This window comes from Chenopodium album, chromosome 27 (assembly GCF_948465745.1).
Source record: "Chenopodium album chromosome 27, dcCheAlbu1.1, whole genome shotgun sequence".
NCBI lineage: Eukaryota > Viridiplantae > Streptophyta > Magnoliopsida > Caryophyllales > Amaranthaceae > Chenopodium > Chenopodium album.
Window position 1 is genome coordinate 12,138,263 of NC_137860.1, and position 18,302 is coordinate 12,156,564.

General features: G+C 41.7%; 1 non-coding gene across 1 annotated transcript; it reads right to left on the reverse strand.

Moving 5' to 3' along the window:
• Window positions 1-14,633: 14,633 nt before the first annotated feature.
• LOC145621666 (small nucleolar RNA R71) lies at window positions 14,634-14,739 on the reverse strand. The gene has a single exon (XR_014108486.1). It is a non-coding gene; the product is annotated as a small nucleolar RNA R71 (small nucleolar RNA).
• Between the last annotated feature and the right edge of the window lie 3,563 nt (window positions 14,740-18,302).

Consider the following 18,302-nt stretch of genomic DNA (forward strand, 5'->3'; position numbering starts at 1 on the left):
GAAGGCCGAGGATGTTGTCACCGGGACGGCCGCCATTCAAAGGGTCTATTTGGAGTCCCAGATTACTGCGCTGTCCGACAAGGTGGCACGGAAAACTAAAGACCTAGTCAAACTGGGCAAAGCTCTCGAACAAGAGACTTTGGCCGCACCAAGTTAGGGACACGACCGTCTTGGAGAGAGAGAAGTGGAAGGCTGGGTTTGAGGCGTCCGAGAAGCTCAAGAGCGACTTAGCCTTGGCACAGGCTAATCTTCATTCGGCTTTGGATTAGGCGGATGCGCAGAGGGATGAGGTGGAAACCTTGTAGAAGTCCGTTTCAGACTTAACCGAGAAGCTGAAAGCTCCTCGGCCACCTAGTGCTGAAGAGATCATCCGCATTAAGCACAATGCTGAAGAGCGGCTTAAGGCTCACTTCTTCGACGCCTTTGAGCTCATGGTGGCTGACGGTGAGGCGGCTTACTACCAAGAACTCTTTGCTAAGCGTTTGGAGTACGTCTGCCTTAGGGAAGAGGCAAAGAAGGCCGGCCAACCTCCCCCCGAGCTTGTGGTCACTTCCCTTGAGTCCGGAGAGGACGAAGAGGAAGTTGAAGAGGATGAGGAGGAGGTGGCGGACGATGGTGCTAAAAAGCCAGAAGGCGAGAAGTTCGTCCCAGCCCGCCAAGGAAGAGAAGTCTGTTATGGAGGAGCCTGCCAAAGATGATACGGCTGCATAGAGCTCAGGTCCTCCATCGGCCGTCTGCCCAGCTTTCCAGCTTTTCTTTTATCATCTTTTAGTTTTTTTCCCTTATCTTTTGTTGAACAATTTTTTTTTTGTTTGAAGCCGCCTGTTTTGAGCGGTAATGTAAAACATTTTGGCCGCCTTCTAAGCGGTCTTATTTCAATGCCAATCTGTACGCCTTTTGAGCGGTTTTTTTATATCTTTCCATACTTAGCAATTTTGTTTCGCAATTTTATGCTTTATGAATGTTTTCGTACGAACCTAGGGATATGCCCCGTTATTCGGTGTTCGCCTAATCCAAACTCTGAGTGGTTTGATTGACTTGGTAGTATTTATGCCTTAAAGGGTATGACAGCTAACAAGTTAATCAAATCATAGTAATGATTGCCCTTGGACTAGGTGAAACGCCAAATCAATCAGATTTAATCGGCCGTTCAATTGGCTTTATGCGAGTCGTCCGTTGAAACTATCTTTCAGATGCAATCGAGAAATTCCAAGTATTATCTCAACTTGGAAATTTCTTGGCTTGGCTGGGTTAGGTGCCTAGGTATGCCTTTGCCCTATTTATAACGGACACTTGTTACACAATTTCAGGAAACCCAGCCTTCACTATCCGTCTTGGATGGGGACGGACGTTAATTTCTAACTGCAGTCAGTTTGTCCGTCCTGGATGGGGACGGACGTTCATCCCTGACTTTAGTCAATTTTCTATGTATTTATTTATTTTTTTTATGGCCGGGTTGCTTTATCGGAAGCAATCTTGTAACCTTTTCACCCCGGCAATTTGTTGAGCCTATGGTAGGCCGAGTTTCTATGTTGGGAGCAACTTAGTAAGTTATTTCACTCGGTCGTTCAGCTTAAATCATAAAGTGCTAATAAGCATAAGTAAAATAACAATGTTTGACTTTTTCATTAATTTGTTAAAATTACATTGTTGTGGCCGTATGACTTTAATTACATTGCTCGGTCGATAGACCTAGCTGTATATACAGCTTTTTGGCTAAGTACTAAAAAAGGAGACTTCAACATGATTGTCTGTGTTCCACTGTCCGTGGGATCTGACGACCATCAATTGCTTCAAGGAGATATGTGCCGTCTCGGACTTCTTCCCTGATTCGGTATGGCCCCTCCCAGTTTGGAGTTAATTTGCCATCCTCATTGGCACGGCCAACAGCTTCCATTTTTCTCAGCACCAGATCTCCCATCTTCAGCGGACACCTAGACACTTGGCGATTGTATGCCCCTGTTATCCTTAAGCGATAGATTTCATGTCTAAGCGCCGTTTTGCCCTTAGCTTCTAAAAGAAAGTCTAGGGCGGTCTTTATGGCCTCCCAATTGGCCGACTCATCATATAGCATCGCCCGCAGAGTGGGCTCGTACATCTCAATTGGGAGTACAGCTTCGGCTCCAAAGACCAAAAAGAATGGAGTTTCTCCTGTGATCAGCCCATAGCCCGCCTGCTTTTTCAAGCTTGCGCTTGATTCCATTTGAGATCAACTTGTTGTAGGCTTCAACTTGACCATTGGCTTGTGGTCGGCTGACCGAAGCAAAACAATGAGTTATGCCCTGGCCCCCAGCCATTCTTTGAGTTGGCGCGTCTCAAACTGAGGTCCGCTGTCAAATACCATTGACTGAGGTACTCAATACCGAGTGATTATGCTTTTCCATATGAAGGCTGACACATCCGTCAATTTAATACCCCGGACGGCCTCGGCTTCAACTCATTTAGTGGAATAGTACAAGGCCACCAATACATATCGTCTTTGGCCGGACACTGGAGTGTATGGCCCTAAGATGTCCATGCCCCATTTTGCAAAAGGGAGCGGACTGCTTATGGCAGAAAGACTATTTGCTCGCCGATGAATAAGGGTTGCAAACCTCTGGTACTTGTCACATTTGTTCACCATTTTCATGGCGTCTGTTTTCAAGCTCGGCAAGTAATATCCCAAGTGCATAGCCTTTTCAGCCAAGGCTCGTCCTCCAATATGGTAGCCACAATGTCCCTGATGGAGGTCGTCCAGCACATCATGCCCTCTTTCATGAGTTATGCACTTAAGATAGGGCTTCACAAAAGCCTTTTTGAATAGTTCCCCATCCTTCATCTCGAACCAGGCCGCTCTCCTCTTCCCAACTCTCTTTGGGATCGTCCGGAAGAATTTCATCCTTTAAATAAGAAATAATTTCGTCCATCAAGGTTGAACTTCTATCTATAGTCTGAACGGGCTCGGGATCAATACTCCGTTTTTCTTTCACTTCCCAAAATACTGATCTCGGAGTGTCACATGATGCCGAGGAAGCTATCTTGGAGAGCGCATCCGCTTGATATCCCATGTTCAGCCTCTAAACAGTTTTGCTTGGCTTGATGACATGGCTGACATGCATCGGTTTGATTATTATGTAGTGCGTGGTTAGAATACTAGGACTCCAACACCTTCTCCCTCCCTAGCAGTTCAATCAAGTAGGATGGCTGAATCTCCTGGTGATCGCTCATACTTCAACTGCAAGCCTACTTATGTTGTTGAGCCCGTAGAGGAGGGCAAAACTGAGTTCTTCCTCGACGATAAGTGCTATGGGCCTAAGAGCTGCGTGTTAGATTCCAGTTGGAGTAAGGACGTTGAGAGGCTGGATCTGGCTGCTGTTGGGCAGAAATTTTACGGTTTTAGGGAGGGCTACGAGTTGGTTCTGCCTGCTAATGGTGCTAAGTTATCAGCCCCTCCTGCAGGTCATATTGCTGTGTTTGCTTCGCAGCTTGACTTGGGTCTGATGTTCCCTTTGGACCCTACTTTAGAGAAGTTGCTGCGTGCTTTTAACATCTGTATATCTCTGATTCATCCTGCCTCCCTACACACTCTAATTTGCTTGCTGTGGTTTCTGAGGTTTCGGAGGTACCTTGAGTCTCTACATTTGTTCAAGTCTCTCATGAGCCTGAAGAGATCAGCCTCTGGGACTGAGTCAGGGTGGTATTATGTTGCTCCAAAAGAGAGCAAAGTCTTGTCCTATCCAAAACTTGGGCGTTTCAGGGACTGGACTGGTAAGTTTTTATGGGTGAAGGTGCCTTCCAACTTTGCTGCTCCTCGCAACTTTAGAGAGATTCGCACCAGCATGGCTGGGGTCACAGTTTCTCCTTCTGAACCTGCTCGTGAGATAGAGGCATTTGAGGCTCTGCAGGGAGCGGGGACAGGTGACTCCAAACTTCCCAAGGTCTGGCTGCCTAACTCCATTTACATTGTGGGTAATGAGTAGCTTTTTGCCATGCGTTTGTACCGTACACATGAGTTTGGTAAGCTCTTTCTGTCTTTTGTCTTTCACCTATTTTCCTTCTTTTCTTTCTTCTTTCCTTCTCCTTTTTTTTATTCTTGACTTTTTGTGATTTTTGTGTTTTTAGGTTATGACAAGTTGGACAAAATAATGCTCGGGTTGGCTGATAACTGTAAAGACCCCTTGACTACCACCCCTGAGAACCCTCATCAGCTCTTTGACGCGCTGGAGGTGTATAGGGGCTCCCTGAAGGGTGAGGCGCGTTTGGCTCCCGCTGAGCTGTGGGCTGTTGTTGGTACCGTGGCCATTGGTGAGCGTGCTGGGTCTAGCCGCGCTGAGCCAGAGCCCTCATCTTCTATTGTTGGGAGTAGGCGTGAGACTCGCGCGATTCCTCGAACAGTCTGTCGCGCCTTCCGGCCGGGTGGCACCTTAGACTTCAGCTGCCAAAAGGCAACGTGAACAAGCTTCTGAAGAACCAAAGGCTACTTCTGATGATTTTGCTGACAGTGTTCTTCAATTTCCCTCTGAGGGATTGAGACCACTACTGCGGGTGAAAAACCCGTGTCCTATGCTGAGCATGTTCTGCTCTTTCCTACTTCTACTATTGATACTACTGCTGCGAAGGACGCTGCAATCCCTTCTGCTGCAGCTACTATTTTCAGCTACCTGATGAATCTGCCATGGAGCTTCCAAGGATCCCGCCGCATCCTTACGGGCTGAGGGGGCGGCTCCGAAGCACCACCCGGGGTGGGCTCTCTCCAGCAGGATCATCCAGTGATTGACCTGGAGGACGATCCTATGTCTTCTACCCCTGCCAGGGATGAGCCTGAGGCGAAAAAGGATCGCACCTCTCCTGGCCCAGACCCTTTTGCTTCCTGTAGACACCTAAAAATGTCTCCCCAAAACCAAACCCGATGCTGAACAACCTTTCACCGCCATTATTGGTCAGGTTTAGTATTAAATCCCGAGAGTGCTTAAAAATCATGTTTAATTAAATTCGTATTTTTGAATAAATCAGTCTTGATGTTTGGTAAAAGCATAGTTTTAATTTCAGCTCAAAACCTTTTTTATTTTATTGTTTTATTATTTATTTTTGGCCCAAACCTTTTATTTATTTCTTTTTAATTATTTTCTTATTTTAGCCCAATTTTAATAAATCGAAAAATGGCCCGAAATTATCAATCGACACTTAAAATGACAAATGAAATTAGGGTTAAAAATGTATTTAGACGGAAAAGTGGGCTGGAAATTCCCGCGCAACGGCAAGAAAATACCGCGTCACGGGAAACACCCCCATCTGACGGTTAAAAGTCCTGTGACACGAGACTTTTGCTGTGACACGGGAATTTCTGTGTCCTTTCCGCACAAACCCTAACGCGTTTTCTTCCCCCGTTTGCTAAAAACATCCCGCGTCACTCCAAAAATGCACCGTGTCACGGGAATCACTCCCGTCAGACGGTGGAATTTACCGTGTCACGGGATACCTTTTTAGGGTTTTTATCATTTTAGGGTTCCGTGTGTTCCCTCAGCACATTTTTTCTATAAATACCCCCTCATTTCTGATGTACGGGGCATCAATTAACTCTCTCATTTTCTCTTCTTTGCTCTAGCCTAAACACTAGCCTACCCTTCTCTCTTTCAAAATACCTTCTTTAAGCACTCCAAGGAGTCCGTACATTACCCGAGGTTCTATCCTTAAACCACGGCATGAAAGGTAGAACTGTTTCAGGGTTTGGCCCCAAATCAACTCTATTTAATTTAATTTAATTCCATTTTAATTATTGTTTGATTAATTTTCCTTGAAGTTACTAACGCGTTTATTATTTTTATAGTAGCAAGCAAACAAAATCAAAGTAAGGAATCATGTTCCTTTTATTTCTATTATTTTTCTAATGATTTTATATTGTTGGATTTTATTTGCTATATTGCTTCCAATATTAATGTTTATTTATTCTATATTTATTGATCACCATATTGCATGTTTAAAGGGAATATGTAATTGAAAATCACGACTAATAATATAATTTGGACGACCGGTTTAGGTTTCTTTTTAATCTTGTTATTAATTGAAGTGATCACTAATATTTTAGAATTATGTGTGCATTAATATTCAACCAATTTAGGAAAATAATAGTTTGGAGCGAATTGAATATTTTGTTTGTATGCCTTTGAGATCGCAGGAATACTTTTCACTATAAGAATCGAGTAGAGGCCAATACGGGCGAATGTGACTCCATGACGAACTTTGTACCATCACCCTGATCCTCTTTTCGTGGTTCCGAACCATATGGAGTTAGTAATCTCATGGATTATGAATGGGGTGTAACCTTCACGGGTCAATCGATGTTGCCTTTCGTTGTCCCTTTTCGTGGTTGCCATTTATGATCCGTGAACGGTTTACAAGTTCCTTAAAAACTTGTTGGCGGCTCCCTACTTTCCTTGTCCCTAATCGCGTCCCTAATCGTATATGTCAATTCCTAATTCCTATGAGTGCCAAGCATATTCACAACATGCTTTTAACGTAGGCGCACTTTGAGCGACGCCTACACTTCCACATATGCCAACACTGGGCACCCAGGTGGGAACATAGGTGGGGGAGATACTTAAAATTCCAGTGAGCTTAACCGCTGCGTTCACCAGTTCCTGGGTGATGCCTTTGAGAACCCTCTTTCTACGTCCTCTCTTTCTGCTGGAGGGACTTTCCGCCCAAATGGGGCCATTGAGTTTGCTGAGGTCCCCATTGACATCAATTTGCGCCCTATACTCTGCCCTTCTGGAGGTGAGAACGCTCCTTTTCGGCCTTTAATGAATGTGAGGGCTGATGAGTCTTTATATGTAGAGGACCCTCAGAAGGGTGGTACTCTGGGATACCGTTTGACTCAGGGGGTTCGTCTCCCTACGGATTCTACGCGGAGCTCAGTCAGCCTTCCAGTGGCCACTGCCTGCCATGACTTGAAGAAGGTTAGTCTCTGCTTTTTGTTTCTCTTTTTCTTGTTTCAGCTTTTCTTTGCTTGTGTTGCAGTTGTTGTCTTGCCTTACTAGTTATCATATTTTATTTTTCATTGTTAACTTCTTCTGTTAGCTCTTACTTTGGCTAACTTTTCTTTTCAGCCTTTACTGCAGCTTGTTAGGTCTGTGGGGGATTTGTCAAATGCTTTGCTATCAGTGGAGAAAGAGTACCAGAACTAAGGCATAACCCTTTCCTAGAAGACTCTGGAGGCTCAGCAGGCTCAGGCTGAGAAGGATGCTATAGCCAATGAGGTGACTCCTCTGAGAGAGAAGGCGGATGCCTTGCAGCTCCAATCGGGAGAATTTCAGCTCACTCAGACCAAGCTGAAGGACTGCTAAGAGAAGTTGGGGACTTCTCAGGCTAGGGTGAAAGACGTTGGAGGCGGAGGTGGCGGACTTGCAGACTGCGCACGCTACTGCGCTGGAGGCTGCTAGGAGGGAGGCGCTCAAGTCTTTTGCGCTTTCTCCTGCTTTTGCCAAACTCCTTGCTGATCACCATGATGGAGGGTGGGAAGCTGTGGCTCGATGTGTCAGCAGTTTGTATGTTGAGGGTGAAGAGCAGCAGTCTCGCTTTAACGCCTTCTAGGCCAAGTTTGAAGCTGCAGGTGAAGCTGGTTTGTTCGATCTCCCTGCTGATCACCCTCGTCTGCGGGCTGCAAGATTCCTAATCAGGCTGTGCTGAACTTAAAGGTGCCTCTCTGTCCTGACGTTGCTATAGCTATTGGAGTGGAGTCTCTGACTGATGATCAATAAAGGTTATGGCGGCTGTCACCCTCCTACTCCAGTGGTTCTTCTGAGTTTCCCTCACCTAGAACTGTTGTAACTAGGTAGTTTTTGTTACTATCTTTGGGGTGTATAGCTGCCAAAGATTATATTTCTCTGTGTATTTTCAAAATACTTTGTCTTTTGTTGCTGGGTTTGCCCAGCTTAACTTGAATTTGTGTTCTCCTAACTTTACTTGCCGAGTGTTTCCTTGTCCTAGTGGACGAGGGCTCAGCTTTATCTGTTCTGTAACTAACCTGCTGAATGTTTACTCTGCTTTGGTGGGCAGGCATTCAGCTTTATAATGTACGCTCTTTATGATCTTCTTCTACTACTTTTCCTGCTGCTTATTTCATTGTTTGCACATTTGCCTGGAACTAAGCGTTTCTTGGCAGTATCCAGATCCTTTAGCGCTGCAGTATCTTTATTACAATTGGTGAGGCCTCGTAGGTTGGGCCTCCCTATCCTTTCGATTTGGTTGTTTAGCGCTTTCCTGCTCCTTTTGCGTTTCGCTGCGTTTCAGCAGGGGTTTGGTTATATTTTATCTTTCCTTATCTTCCTGCTTCAAGTATTTGTGCACTGCATACGTTATTTGTCTTTGGCCAAAGGTTTCATCTGCGCGCTGTCTGGTATACTTAGTTTAGCGCTGTTTGATTTACCCTTGCTGAGACTTGTTTGTGTCAATCGGCTTTTTTATCTTTTTTGCCTTTGTCACCAACTCGTTTTGCTGTGACTTATCTATGTCGTTCAGCTTATTTATGCTGAGACTTATTTATGTCAATTAGCTTGTTCGTGCTGAGACTTATTTATGTCAATCAGCTTGTTCGTGCTGAGACTTATTTATGTCATTCAACTTATTCGTGCTGAGACTTATTTATGTCAATCAACTTATTCGTGTTGAGACTTATTTATGTCAATCAGATTGTTTACGCTGCCTGCTTACTTCTTTTGTAAGGGCACATACCTTGGCTGCTCTTTCCTACTCTCTCCCCCTCGAAGAGATGTGCTAAATGGGACTAAGAGGACCTTAGTGTTGCCCATGTAGCTCATCTCTTCTTTTCCTCCTCTCTCCCCTGCTCAAGCTGAACGTGTTAGGCTCCCCCTCAGGCGTCCCCGAGGAATTGCCATGTTTTGCTTTTCGCAGGTGAGGTGAGTTTTAAGGAGGGATGTCCTTGCATTGTTATTTTGTGCTAGGGTGCTTCTTGCCTCTAACACTTTAGTATTATTCTTGTTTGATTTCTGCATGTTAGTATATGATGCTTGGGCATACTATATTAAATAGATTTATGCAACATACTCCTCACGCAGAGGCTTGTATTTCATTGAATAGAATTGGCTTAAATGCCTTAATTAACATGACATAGACTGAGTACAAGTGCATCAAGCTCAAAGCAGCTATATTTCGGGCTAATTAAACAAAGTATTTCTTTAACACATCAGCATTGAAACTGTTTCTTAAGACCTGACCTTCTTGATCTGCAAGGAGGAACGCTTCGGGGCCAACCTGCTGATGTATGATGAAAGGACCTTCCCAGTTTGCTGACAGCTTTTCATGCTGATTTCCTCTTCCAACTGCTGCTGTCCTCCTGAGGTCTAGGTCTCCAGGCAGGATCTCCCTGTGCTTAAGAGCCGCTTTTAGTCTTACTTCTGGCAGGAAATCTAGCTCTTCCAGCATGCGGTTTTCATTCCCCTGCTGCTCATAGTGATGTATCCTCATGCTGGGGATTTATACTTCCACAAGACAACTGCATCGACCCCGTAGGCCAAGTTGAAAGGGCTTTTACCAGTTGCCTCCTTCTCTATGGTCATATTCGCCCACATGACTTCTGGGACTAAGTCTGCCCACAGACCTTTGTATTCTTCCAACTTCTTCTGTAGGGCTGTCAGGATCAGCTTGTTTGCTGCTTCTGCTTAGCCATTGCTCTGCGGGTGGCAAACTAAGGCACTAGCATACTTGGTGCCTGTAGGGACTATTTCAAGCATTATGATCCCAAACTTAAACTCCACTGTGATCATACACTAAAGTAGGGTTGCATTCCAAAGGGAAAGAAAAGAGAGCAAAAGAGTCGCCAACAAGTTTTAGGAACTTGTAAAACCAAAACAATCCAGGAGATCGTCAACTTCATAAGGTCTTGAACCAAATAGGGTTCGGGGATGAGGGTACAAATCCAATCTACAAAAGAAAGGACCCGCCCTATAAAATAGGCCTCTACTTTGTTCTACTCGTATTCATGTGCGCTTTTCGAATAACATACAAACATTATATTAAACCTAACCTGTTTAATCTATGTTGGTTGAATATTAATGCACAAATAAAACTATTATTGGAAATCACTTGAATTAAAATCATATTAGCCTAAACCAAATTATTAATTATCTTATTTAGCGTGATTTCAAGTACAAATTCCCTTTAACAAGCATAAAAGGTGTGATCAAGCAATAACAATAAAATATATCAAACAACATAATAATAATCATAATCATAATAATAATCAAGATCATGTTAATAATAAAGCTTAAATATAATAGCAAGATCCTAGGCATGATTCTAACAAGATTAATAACAAACCCTAGCATGTCATTAAACAAAAAAGATCAAAGCTTTAAACCTAACATGGTACTAACATGCTATTAGAAAAGAGTACAGGTACCCAAAACATGGTACTAGAAAGCAATAAATAACATCCTAACATGATACTAGGAATTAATAAATAATAAACATGCTTTCTACATGAATAAAGCAATGAGATTACATACTTTGAAGCCTCGTACCTCTTTCTAATAACAAAATACACAAGTTAGTAAACTTCAATGAAAATAATAAATCAAAGAATAAATTTAATTATTAAACGAAAGAGTTAAAAAGTTTAGACTGGATTTGGGGCCAAACCCTCAGAATAGTATAAACCTTTCACGTCTAGGGCGAAGACAACTTCAAAATTGGCTAGATGATTCTAAATCTTGTGAGTACGGAATTGTGTTTGATAAAAGGTTAGTTTAGAAAAAGAGAGAAAGAAATCATATATTGCTCAAGAGAGAATAGAGAGAATTGGGTGATTGTGAATGAGAGTTGATGAGAGTTGATTTTAGATTGATAGTTGATGAATGAAAACAGAGGTTGAGGACCCTATTTATAAGAACACAGTCCGGAAAAACATAGAATTTGATAAGAAATAAAACTCCACTATGTCGTCAGAAAAATAGACCTGTCGCCAGAAACTCGACATGTCGCCAAGCGACAGGCTTCTCGTTTCGCGACAAGACAGTTTTTTGAGGATTTTGTTTTTATCATATCTTTGGATCCAGATGTTGATCATATACAAGAAATAAAATGCTCATTTTATTAAAGGGGAACAAAATAAAAAAAAAAACCTATGTAATAAATCTAAGGTATACAAAGGGTGCTTATGCTAGACTTATGGGGGAAATGTTTGAAAAAAAACGAAGAAGAAAAATGCATGAAATCTTGGTGAGAAGCTTGTCTTATATTTTGTCTCATCATTACTTTTTTCTTGTCAATCATATGATTCAAACTCGATTCAACTGTAGGAGTTTATAGGTACTACGCAGCGGAAATAAACATAAATCGTATTCATACAGTACCTAATCCAAGGATCATTGCATAACACATAAAGAACACATAATCGTACCTTTGAAGCGTGATTCCACGTGCGATCGAACAAGAACAAAGGGAGATAAAGAACCCAAGCGTGATTCCTCTACTTGGTCCACGGGCACAGATTAAACCTCCACTAATGCTAGTTAGTCGCGACTGAACGCTTCAATCGACCTTCAACGGAGAGGAGAGACACGAGCTAACCATGAACCACCACGACGAACACCACGAGCCACCATGAGGGGCACCGCACGTACGGACGTGAAGGGAGGGGAGAGGGCCGTGAGGTGAGGAGAGTGTTTAGGGTTTGGGACATGGTTGCTTCTTTCACAATCTATTGTATGTTGATTGTTACTGCTTACTAGCAACCCTAGGCATGGATCTTATTTATAGATCACATCTCTAAAGAAGAGCCCATGTCAAAAGCCCATAACCCTTATCCTAAACACACTACCCTAGCCCAACACTCTACATGGTATGTCATAATCTCATGAGGCCCATTAATGGGCCTCTTACTTGTTTAACCCAATACCCTTGTTGTGTGACCTCATAGGATCCATTCTATAAGGCTTTGGGCTATTTAACAAACCCAAAGATCAATTATCATATCTAGCACCAGATATTGACGACCCTATAGAATGAACTTATTATCTCCATAATAGTGATCCTTGATATATCTAGTAATTGCACTTATCGAAGACATAATTCCTTCAATCTCCCACTTGTCTGAGACCAGTGCGCAATATTCAAATTCCTTAAGTCAATGTGTGTCGATTTGATAATATGATTGCATCTCATGTTGTGATCATATTAATCTACAAATCTTTCTTGAAATCTGAGTTAGAATTACAAAACAAATGATTACTATGTAATCCATTTGAGCATGGCCATGCATTTTCTAAATTCTCCCTCATCAAGGGGCCAAGTGATGAGTGGCATTTATGGCACTCATTTGATCCCTTTTTGGATGAATTTCATTTCATTTTATTACTCTTTTCTTTAGTTTTCCTTAGTTTTATTCTAGTTTTCTTCATTTTATGCTTTTTGTAGTTAGTTTCTCTATTTTATGCATTTTTTTAGTTTACTTGTTATTTTTCCCTTTTACTTGCTTTTTATCCTTTGTTTGTAGGTTGTGATTGATTGTCCAAGAATTCCCTAATGCTTCCTCTCCATGATCTTTCATTGTTTTTTCATGCCTAATGCTTGTGCAAGGAGTTTCAAGTCAAAGGTGGATCCAAGGAGCATGCTTCAAGGCCTTGTATATGCCTTTCTCATGGCTTATATTCTTCAAGATTGCCAAGGAAGTTGCTGCCTACCTTGTCCTCCATCATCATCATCTAGGATGTGTGCACCACTTGAGCTAAGACGAAGAGAAGAAGAGGGCTATACCCAGTTTCGTGCGGGCGCACTCGGGGAGTGTGCGGCCGCACATTAGTCGAGTGCGGCCGCACACCTGGTGCGTGCGGGCGCACCTTTCTAGGTGTGTTCCCGTGCGCGCCACTCTCTCTCCTCCAAGCGCCCGAACCGACGTGGGTCTATTTTTGGGCTTCAATACCGACCTCCTCTTTGTATATATAGTTATTTCTTTCTATTTTTGGGAGAAGATAGACATGAGAATTCAGATAGTTATTTTTTATTAGAATTTTAGAGAGAGAAACTCAAGGATTGAAGAGAGAGAAAATCATGGTTTTTGGTTGATTGTTCAAGAATTCTTCATTGTAATTGATCTTTTGATCAAAGTTTGTAAGGATCTTCTTCTTGATTTCAATACAAGTTTGATTTTAGTTGATTTCATTTGTTTTCCATATTATTGTTGATTGATTGAAGTTTGTTTGATGTTTGATTGGAGTTTAATTGAAGTTTGATTGATTTTTGATTGATTATTGATTTGATCTTTGATTTCAAATATGTTGATGATGAAATTGATGATTAGTGTAGTTTTGATCTTGATTTCCATGGCTAGTGAGTAGTTTTCTAGCTAGGGAAATGGTGAAGCATGTTTGAGTGATGGATTAGAGTAATTTGGGGATAATTGATGGAGTTGATGATATGATTAAATTTGGTTGATAATTCATGTGCATATGTGTGATTGATTGAAGCTTGGCCATCTTTGATTATTACACTAGATTGCATTGTAAGCTTGCTATGATACGGATTATATATTAGTATCTTGCAATTTCACGATTGAGGTGCCTTGTGACGTTTCCTAGGTAGTGTTTAGCGTAGTTGCCGCTAGTTAGACCTCTTGGAGAATTATCTTGGTATGCTCTTTTGGATACATGATTGATCTTCCTTCATATCACTTGACTTAGTTGGTTTGACCTCCCAAATTACCATTCTCCATTACAATTACATGTGGATCCATTGCCCTAGTGTCTTTTAGATTGATTTCATACAAGTTCTTGCATCATTTAGCTCTAGCTCTAGTTTCTACTATAAACCCCTTATTTGACTTCGGAATAGCTTGACTTAGGCAATATACATTCGACCTCCATTCATTTGGGTTCGACCTTGACTTACCACTACACTTAATAGGGATTTGTTGAGTTACAAATTTTGTTTGATTGGGTGGGGTGGTAGCCCAAAGACCTACCGTTCTTCATCCCATCAAAATGGCGCCATTGCCGGGGAATGGTGCTTTGAGTGCATGTTTTTGTTGAGTCTATTCCACTTTTTTTTGCAAAATACAAAAAGATTTTACACTTTAGGCTACACTTGTAGCCGTGCTACTTATATTTTCTTTGAGTTTTGTATGCATAGGTCCCGAGATCGTTCAATTGTTCCCATTGATCCGGATATTGAAAGAACTCTCTCAAGGAGGAGAGTAGCAAACAAGACATTGGATTATAGTTCCTCAAGTGATGAAGAGATTGAACAAGAGCAAGTCATGGGAGAACAACCAAGAGTTGCCTTGAAAGAATTGGGAGTGCCCGGTGCATATAGGTTCGAGAGCGGCATAGCTCCACCTACAACACCGACAAACAATTTTGAAATTAGGCCGGCAATGATCACCCTAATTGAGAGGAGACAATATAGTGGGGCTAAGAATCAGAGCCCATTGAACCATCTTAAGGAGTTTGAAAAATATTGCAACACAATCAAGGTTAATAGAGTGACTCAAGATTTTATCCGCCTTAAGTTGTTCCCTTTCTCCCTCATAGGAAGGTCTTTGGAATGGCTAGATAAAGAGGTGAAGCCCAATTCATTGAGAACGTGGGATGATGTCACTAAAGCTTTCTTGTCCCGTTTCTATCCTCAAAAGAAGACGGCGGAGGCAAGGGCTTTAATTCAAGGGTTCAAGCAAAAGCCAAATGAGAGTCTATATGAAGCATGGGAGAGATTCAAGGAGTATCAAAGAGAATGTCCTCACCACGGAATTCCAACATATCAAGTGATCCAAATCTTCTATGGTGGTTTGAGTCCTCAAGGCAAATCATGTCCTGATGGAGGGGCCGGTGGTCCTATCATGAATAAGACCGAGGAAGTAGTTGCGGATATAATAGAGGATGTGGTGACTTACTATAGAGATTGTCAAGATGGGGAAAGAGATTCTTCAAGCAAGAAATCTTCGTTGTATTCGGTGGACCATCTCAATGCCATCAACAATCTTTCCCCTCAAATGAAAAACTTGGGAAAGGAGATGACCGCAATTAAAGCCAAGTTGGAGAGTGTTTCTTCCTCTTCTCAAGCTTCAAATCTTCCCTCCCAACTTAAGGGGAGAGGTACTTCTTCTAAGTCTCAAACCCCTCCCACTTCACATAATATGCCTATGGGATGTTTGTTTTGTGATGCATGTGGATCATATGATCATGATTCTAACAATTGCAATAATGAATGTGTTGATGAGTTTGATAACAATGAGTGTGAGCATGTGAATTTTGTGTCAAACAACAATGTTCAAAGGTTTGATAATCAAAGAGGCCAATGCAATAGGAATTACCAAAACCAAGGCAATTTTGACAACTATAATCATGGTGGTGGTTATAGGAACCAAGGGAATCAAGGTTCTCGTGGTAACCATAATACCAAGGTTATAGTGGCCAAAATCAAAGCCAAAATTATGGTAATCAAAACCAAGTTTATGGGAATCAAAACCAAGGTTATGGAAATCATAACCAAGGTAATGGTAACTAGAATCAAGGTGGAGCTAACCATAATCAAGGTTATGGTCAAAATCAAAATAGGGGTACTTGGAACAATCAAGGAAGGGGCAAATTTCAAAATAATGCTCAAAGAGGTCCCCCACCCGGATTTGTTCCAAAGACTCAAGGTGAAAATTCCTATTCACAACCTTCTTCTCCTAGGACAAATTTGGAGGAATTGGTTGATAATCAAACCAAGATCATTAACACCTATATGGCGGTTAGTGATAAAAAGTTCAATGAAATGATGACTCACAATAAGATGCTTGAAACTCAAATAACCCAACTAGCAAACACTCTTAAGGATTATGCTAGTCTTTCATCTTTACCTTCCCAAGGTGTTGAACCAAAGAAACCCGTGTATTCTATTGCCACTAGTGGTGGGAATGACCTTAGTGAGGGAGTTTCTTGTTCAAAGGAGGGAGAAGATGAGAGTGGTGCTATGGAGAATGAAGTTGAGAGGGTTGAGTCTATAGAAGTTTATTGTGAGGATGAGGAAAAAAGAAGAAAGTGTTGTTGAAAAGATGTGTGAGGAAGAGAGATTTACCGATCTACCATACCCCCAAAAATTCTTGAGATTCAAAATGGATGAGCAATTTGGGAAGTTCCTTGAAGTTCTTAAGGAAATCCATGATTCCACACCCTCTACCGAGCCAATTCCCGAAATGCCTAAGTACTCCAAGTTTCTTAGGGAGATACTAGAGGAGAAGGAAGATTTTGATGAGGGTAGTTCGGTGGAAGGAGGGAAGTGTTTTAGTGCTCTTGTCCGTGGTGAGCTTCCGGAGAAAATGGAGGATCCGGGAAATTTTTCAATTCCTTGCAAGATCAAGAAGATGGTGTTTGAGAATGCTTTGTGTGATTTAGGGGCTAGTGTGAGTATCATGCCCTATTCGGTTTTCAAAAGGCTAGATCTAGGTGAGCTTCAACCATCTAATATAACACTTCAATTGGCCGATCGCTATATTAAGCTTCCTAAGGGGAGAGTTGATGATGTCCCTCTTAAGATTGGAGAGTTTGTCTTTCCCGTAGATTTTGTGGTTTTGGAGATTGAGGAAGATGAGCATATTCTAATCATTCTAGGGAGACCTTTCTTAGCCACCTCGGGAGCCTTAATAGATGTGAAGGGAGGCCAAATTACTTTGAGATTTGGAAATCTAGAATAGATTTTTAAGTTGAAACCAATGCATGAGTCCTTATCTTGTGTGCAAGATATAGCATGTGCTAGTCTTTCTCGTTCTATTGATGATGTGTGCATGGTTGATTCTTCTACTAATAATGCTTTTGAGAATGTTGAGGAAGTTTTTGCAAGTTTTGATGATGTTAGTGAAGAAGAAATTGTAATTCCAAAGCTAAAGGATGAGAAAGAAATTGAGATTCTAAATAGGTTCAAGCTCAATTCTCAAGATGAAGAGAAAGCTTCCATGGTTAAGGATGTTGAAGTCAAGCCGAAGAAAAAGGCCCGTGATTCGAAGAAATTGAGAAAAAGAAAGAAATTGAGAAAAAGATAAGGAAGAATTTGAAAAGAATTTTGTGAAGGTTTCATCAAGCAACGATGAGAAGTTGCTCAAAATTGAAGAAGATTATGCTCTTTCAACTACCTTGATGAAGGTGGTGTTCTTTGACCCTCCATGATTTGGAGGAAGGGTCGAGCTTAGGACCCTAAGCAAGCGCTTCCCGGGAGGCAACCCGGAGTTTCTAACTTTTCCTTTTGATTTTTGAATTTTCTTATTTTTGTTTCTTTTATTACTTTGTCTTTTCTTTCACTTTTCTACTTGTTTGGATTTTTAGGATGACTTTTGCGGGATTGGATTTCTACAAGAATGCATGGTGAATGGAATGTGTTTGATTCTAATCGAAATTTGAGGTAAAAAGGGTAAGAATTTTAGAGAGGTAAGATAGGAAATTCATGTTTTGAAAGTTGGAGGAAATTGATATTTAGTGAATTTTTTGTGGTGAGCACATGAATTTGCAACATTGAGATCTTTGAAAATGATTTTAGCTACTGCCTATGGTGTTCCTCATCACCATCATGATTCATCTGCGCACCCAAATAGGCAGTAAGTATCGAAAATAAGAAAAAAAGAAGAGATGGGAGACGCACAGTGGTGTGCGGCCGCACACGGGGCCTGTGCGGGCGCACAGCCTGCGTGTGCGGGCGCACCAGCAGCAGGTGCGGCCGCACACCTGCTGCCGTCCCTCCTTCTTATTCTCCTCCTTCTTCTTCTTCCTTTCATTTCATCATTCCTCCATCTCCAACCCCACGGCATTCCCCTCAAACCCTCCTCCTTATGCGCACCTCAAACCCCCTTATTCACCATCAAAAATCACTCAATTCCTCACTAAAATCACTCCATTTTCACTCAAAATCACTCACAAACTTTCTACACTCAAAATTCCTCACAAATTGACCCAAATTCCACTCACTCTCTCTCCTACTCTTGGTGGCCGAATTTGGGGCTTTTGTTTAGAATCGAAATTGGTGGCTCAAATTTGGTTAATCTTGCTTCTTTTATGGAATAATCTCTAATCCTTGCTTTAATTTTCCCAATTATATCATATTTTTGCATAGATTGAAAATTTGTATGAGCATGAATAGTGTAGTATTGGTTTTGTAATTTTTGATACTTGATCTTGATATTGGTTGTGATTTTGTGATGTTTATTGATTGATTTTTCATAACATTGTATTGTTTGTTGATTTTGTAGTGATTCTCTTCATCTTTGGTTGATATATTGTGAATTGGATTTTTGGAATTTGGGTAGTATGTTCTGATTGTTGGTATTGGTCTTGTGGTTGCTC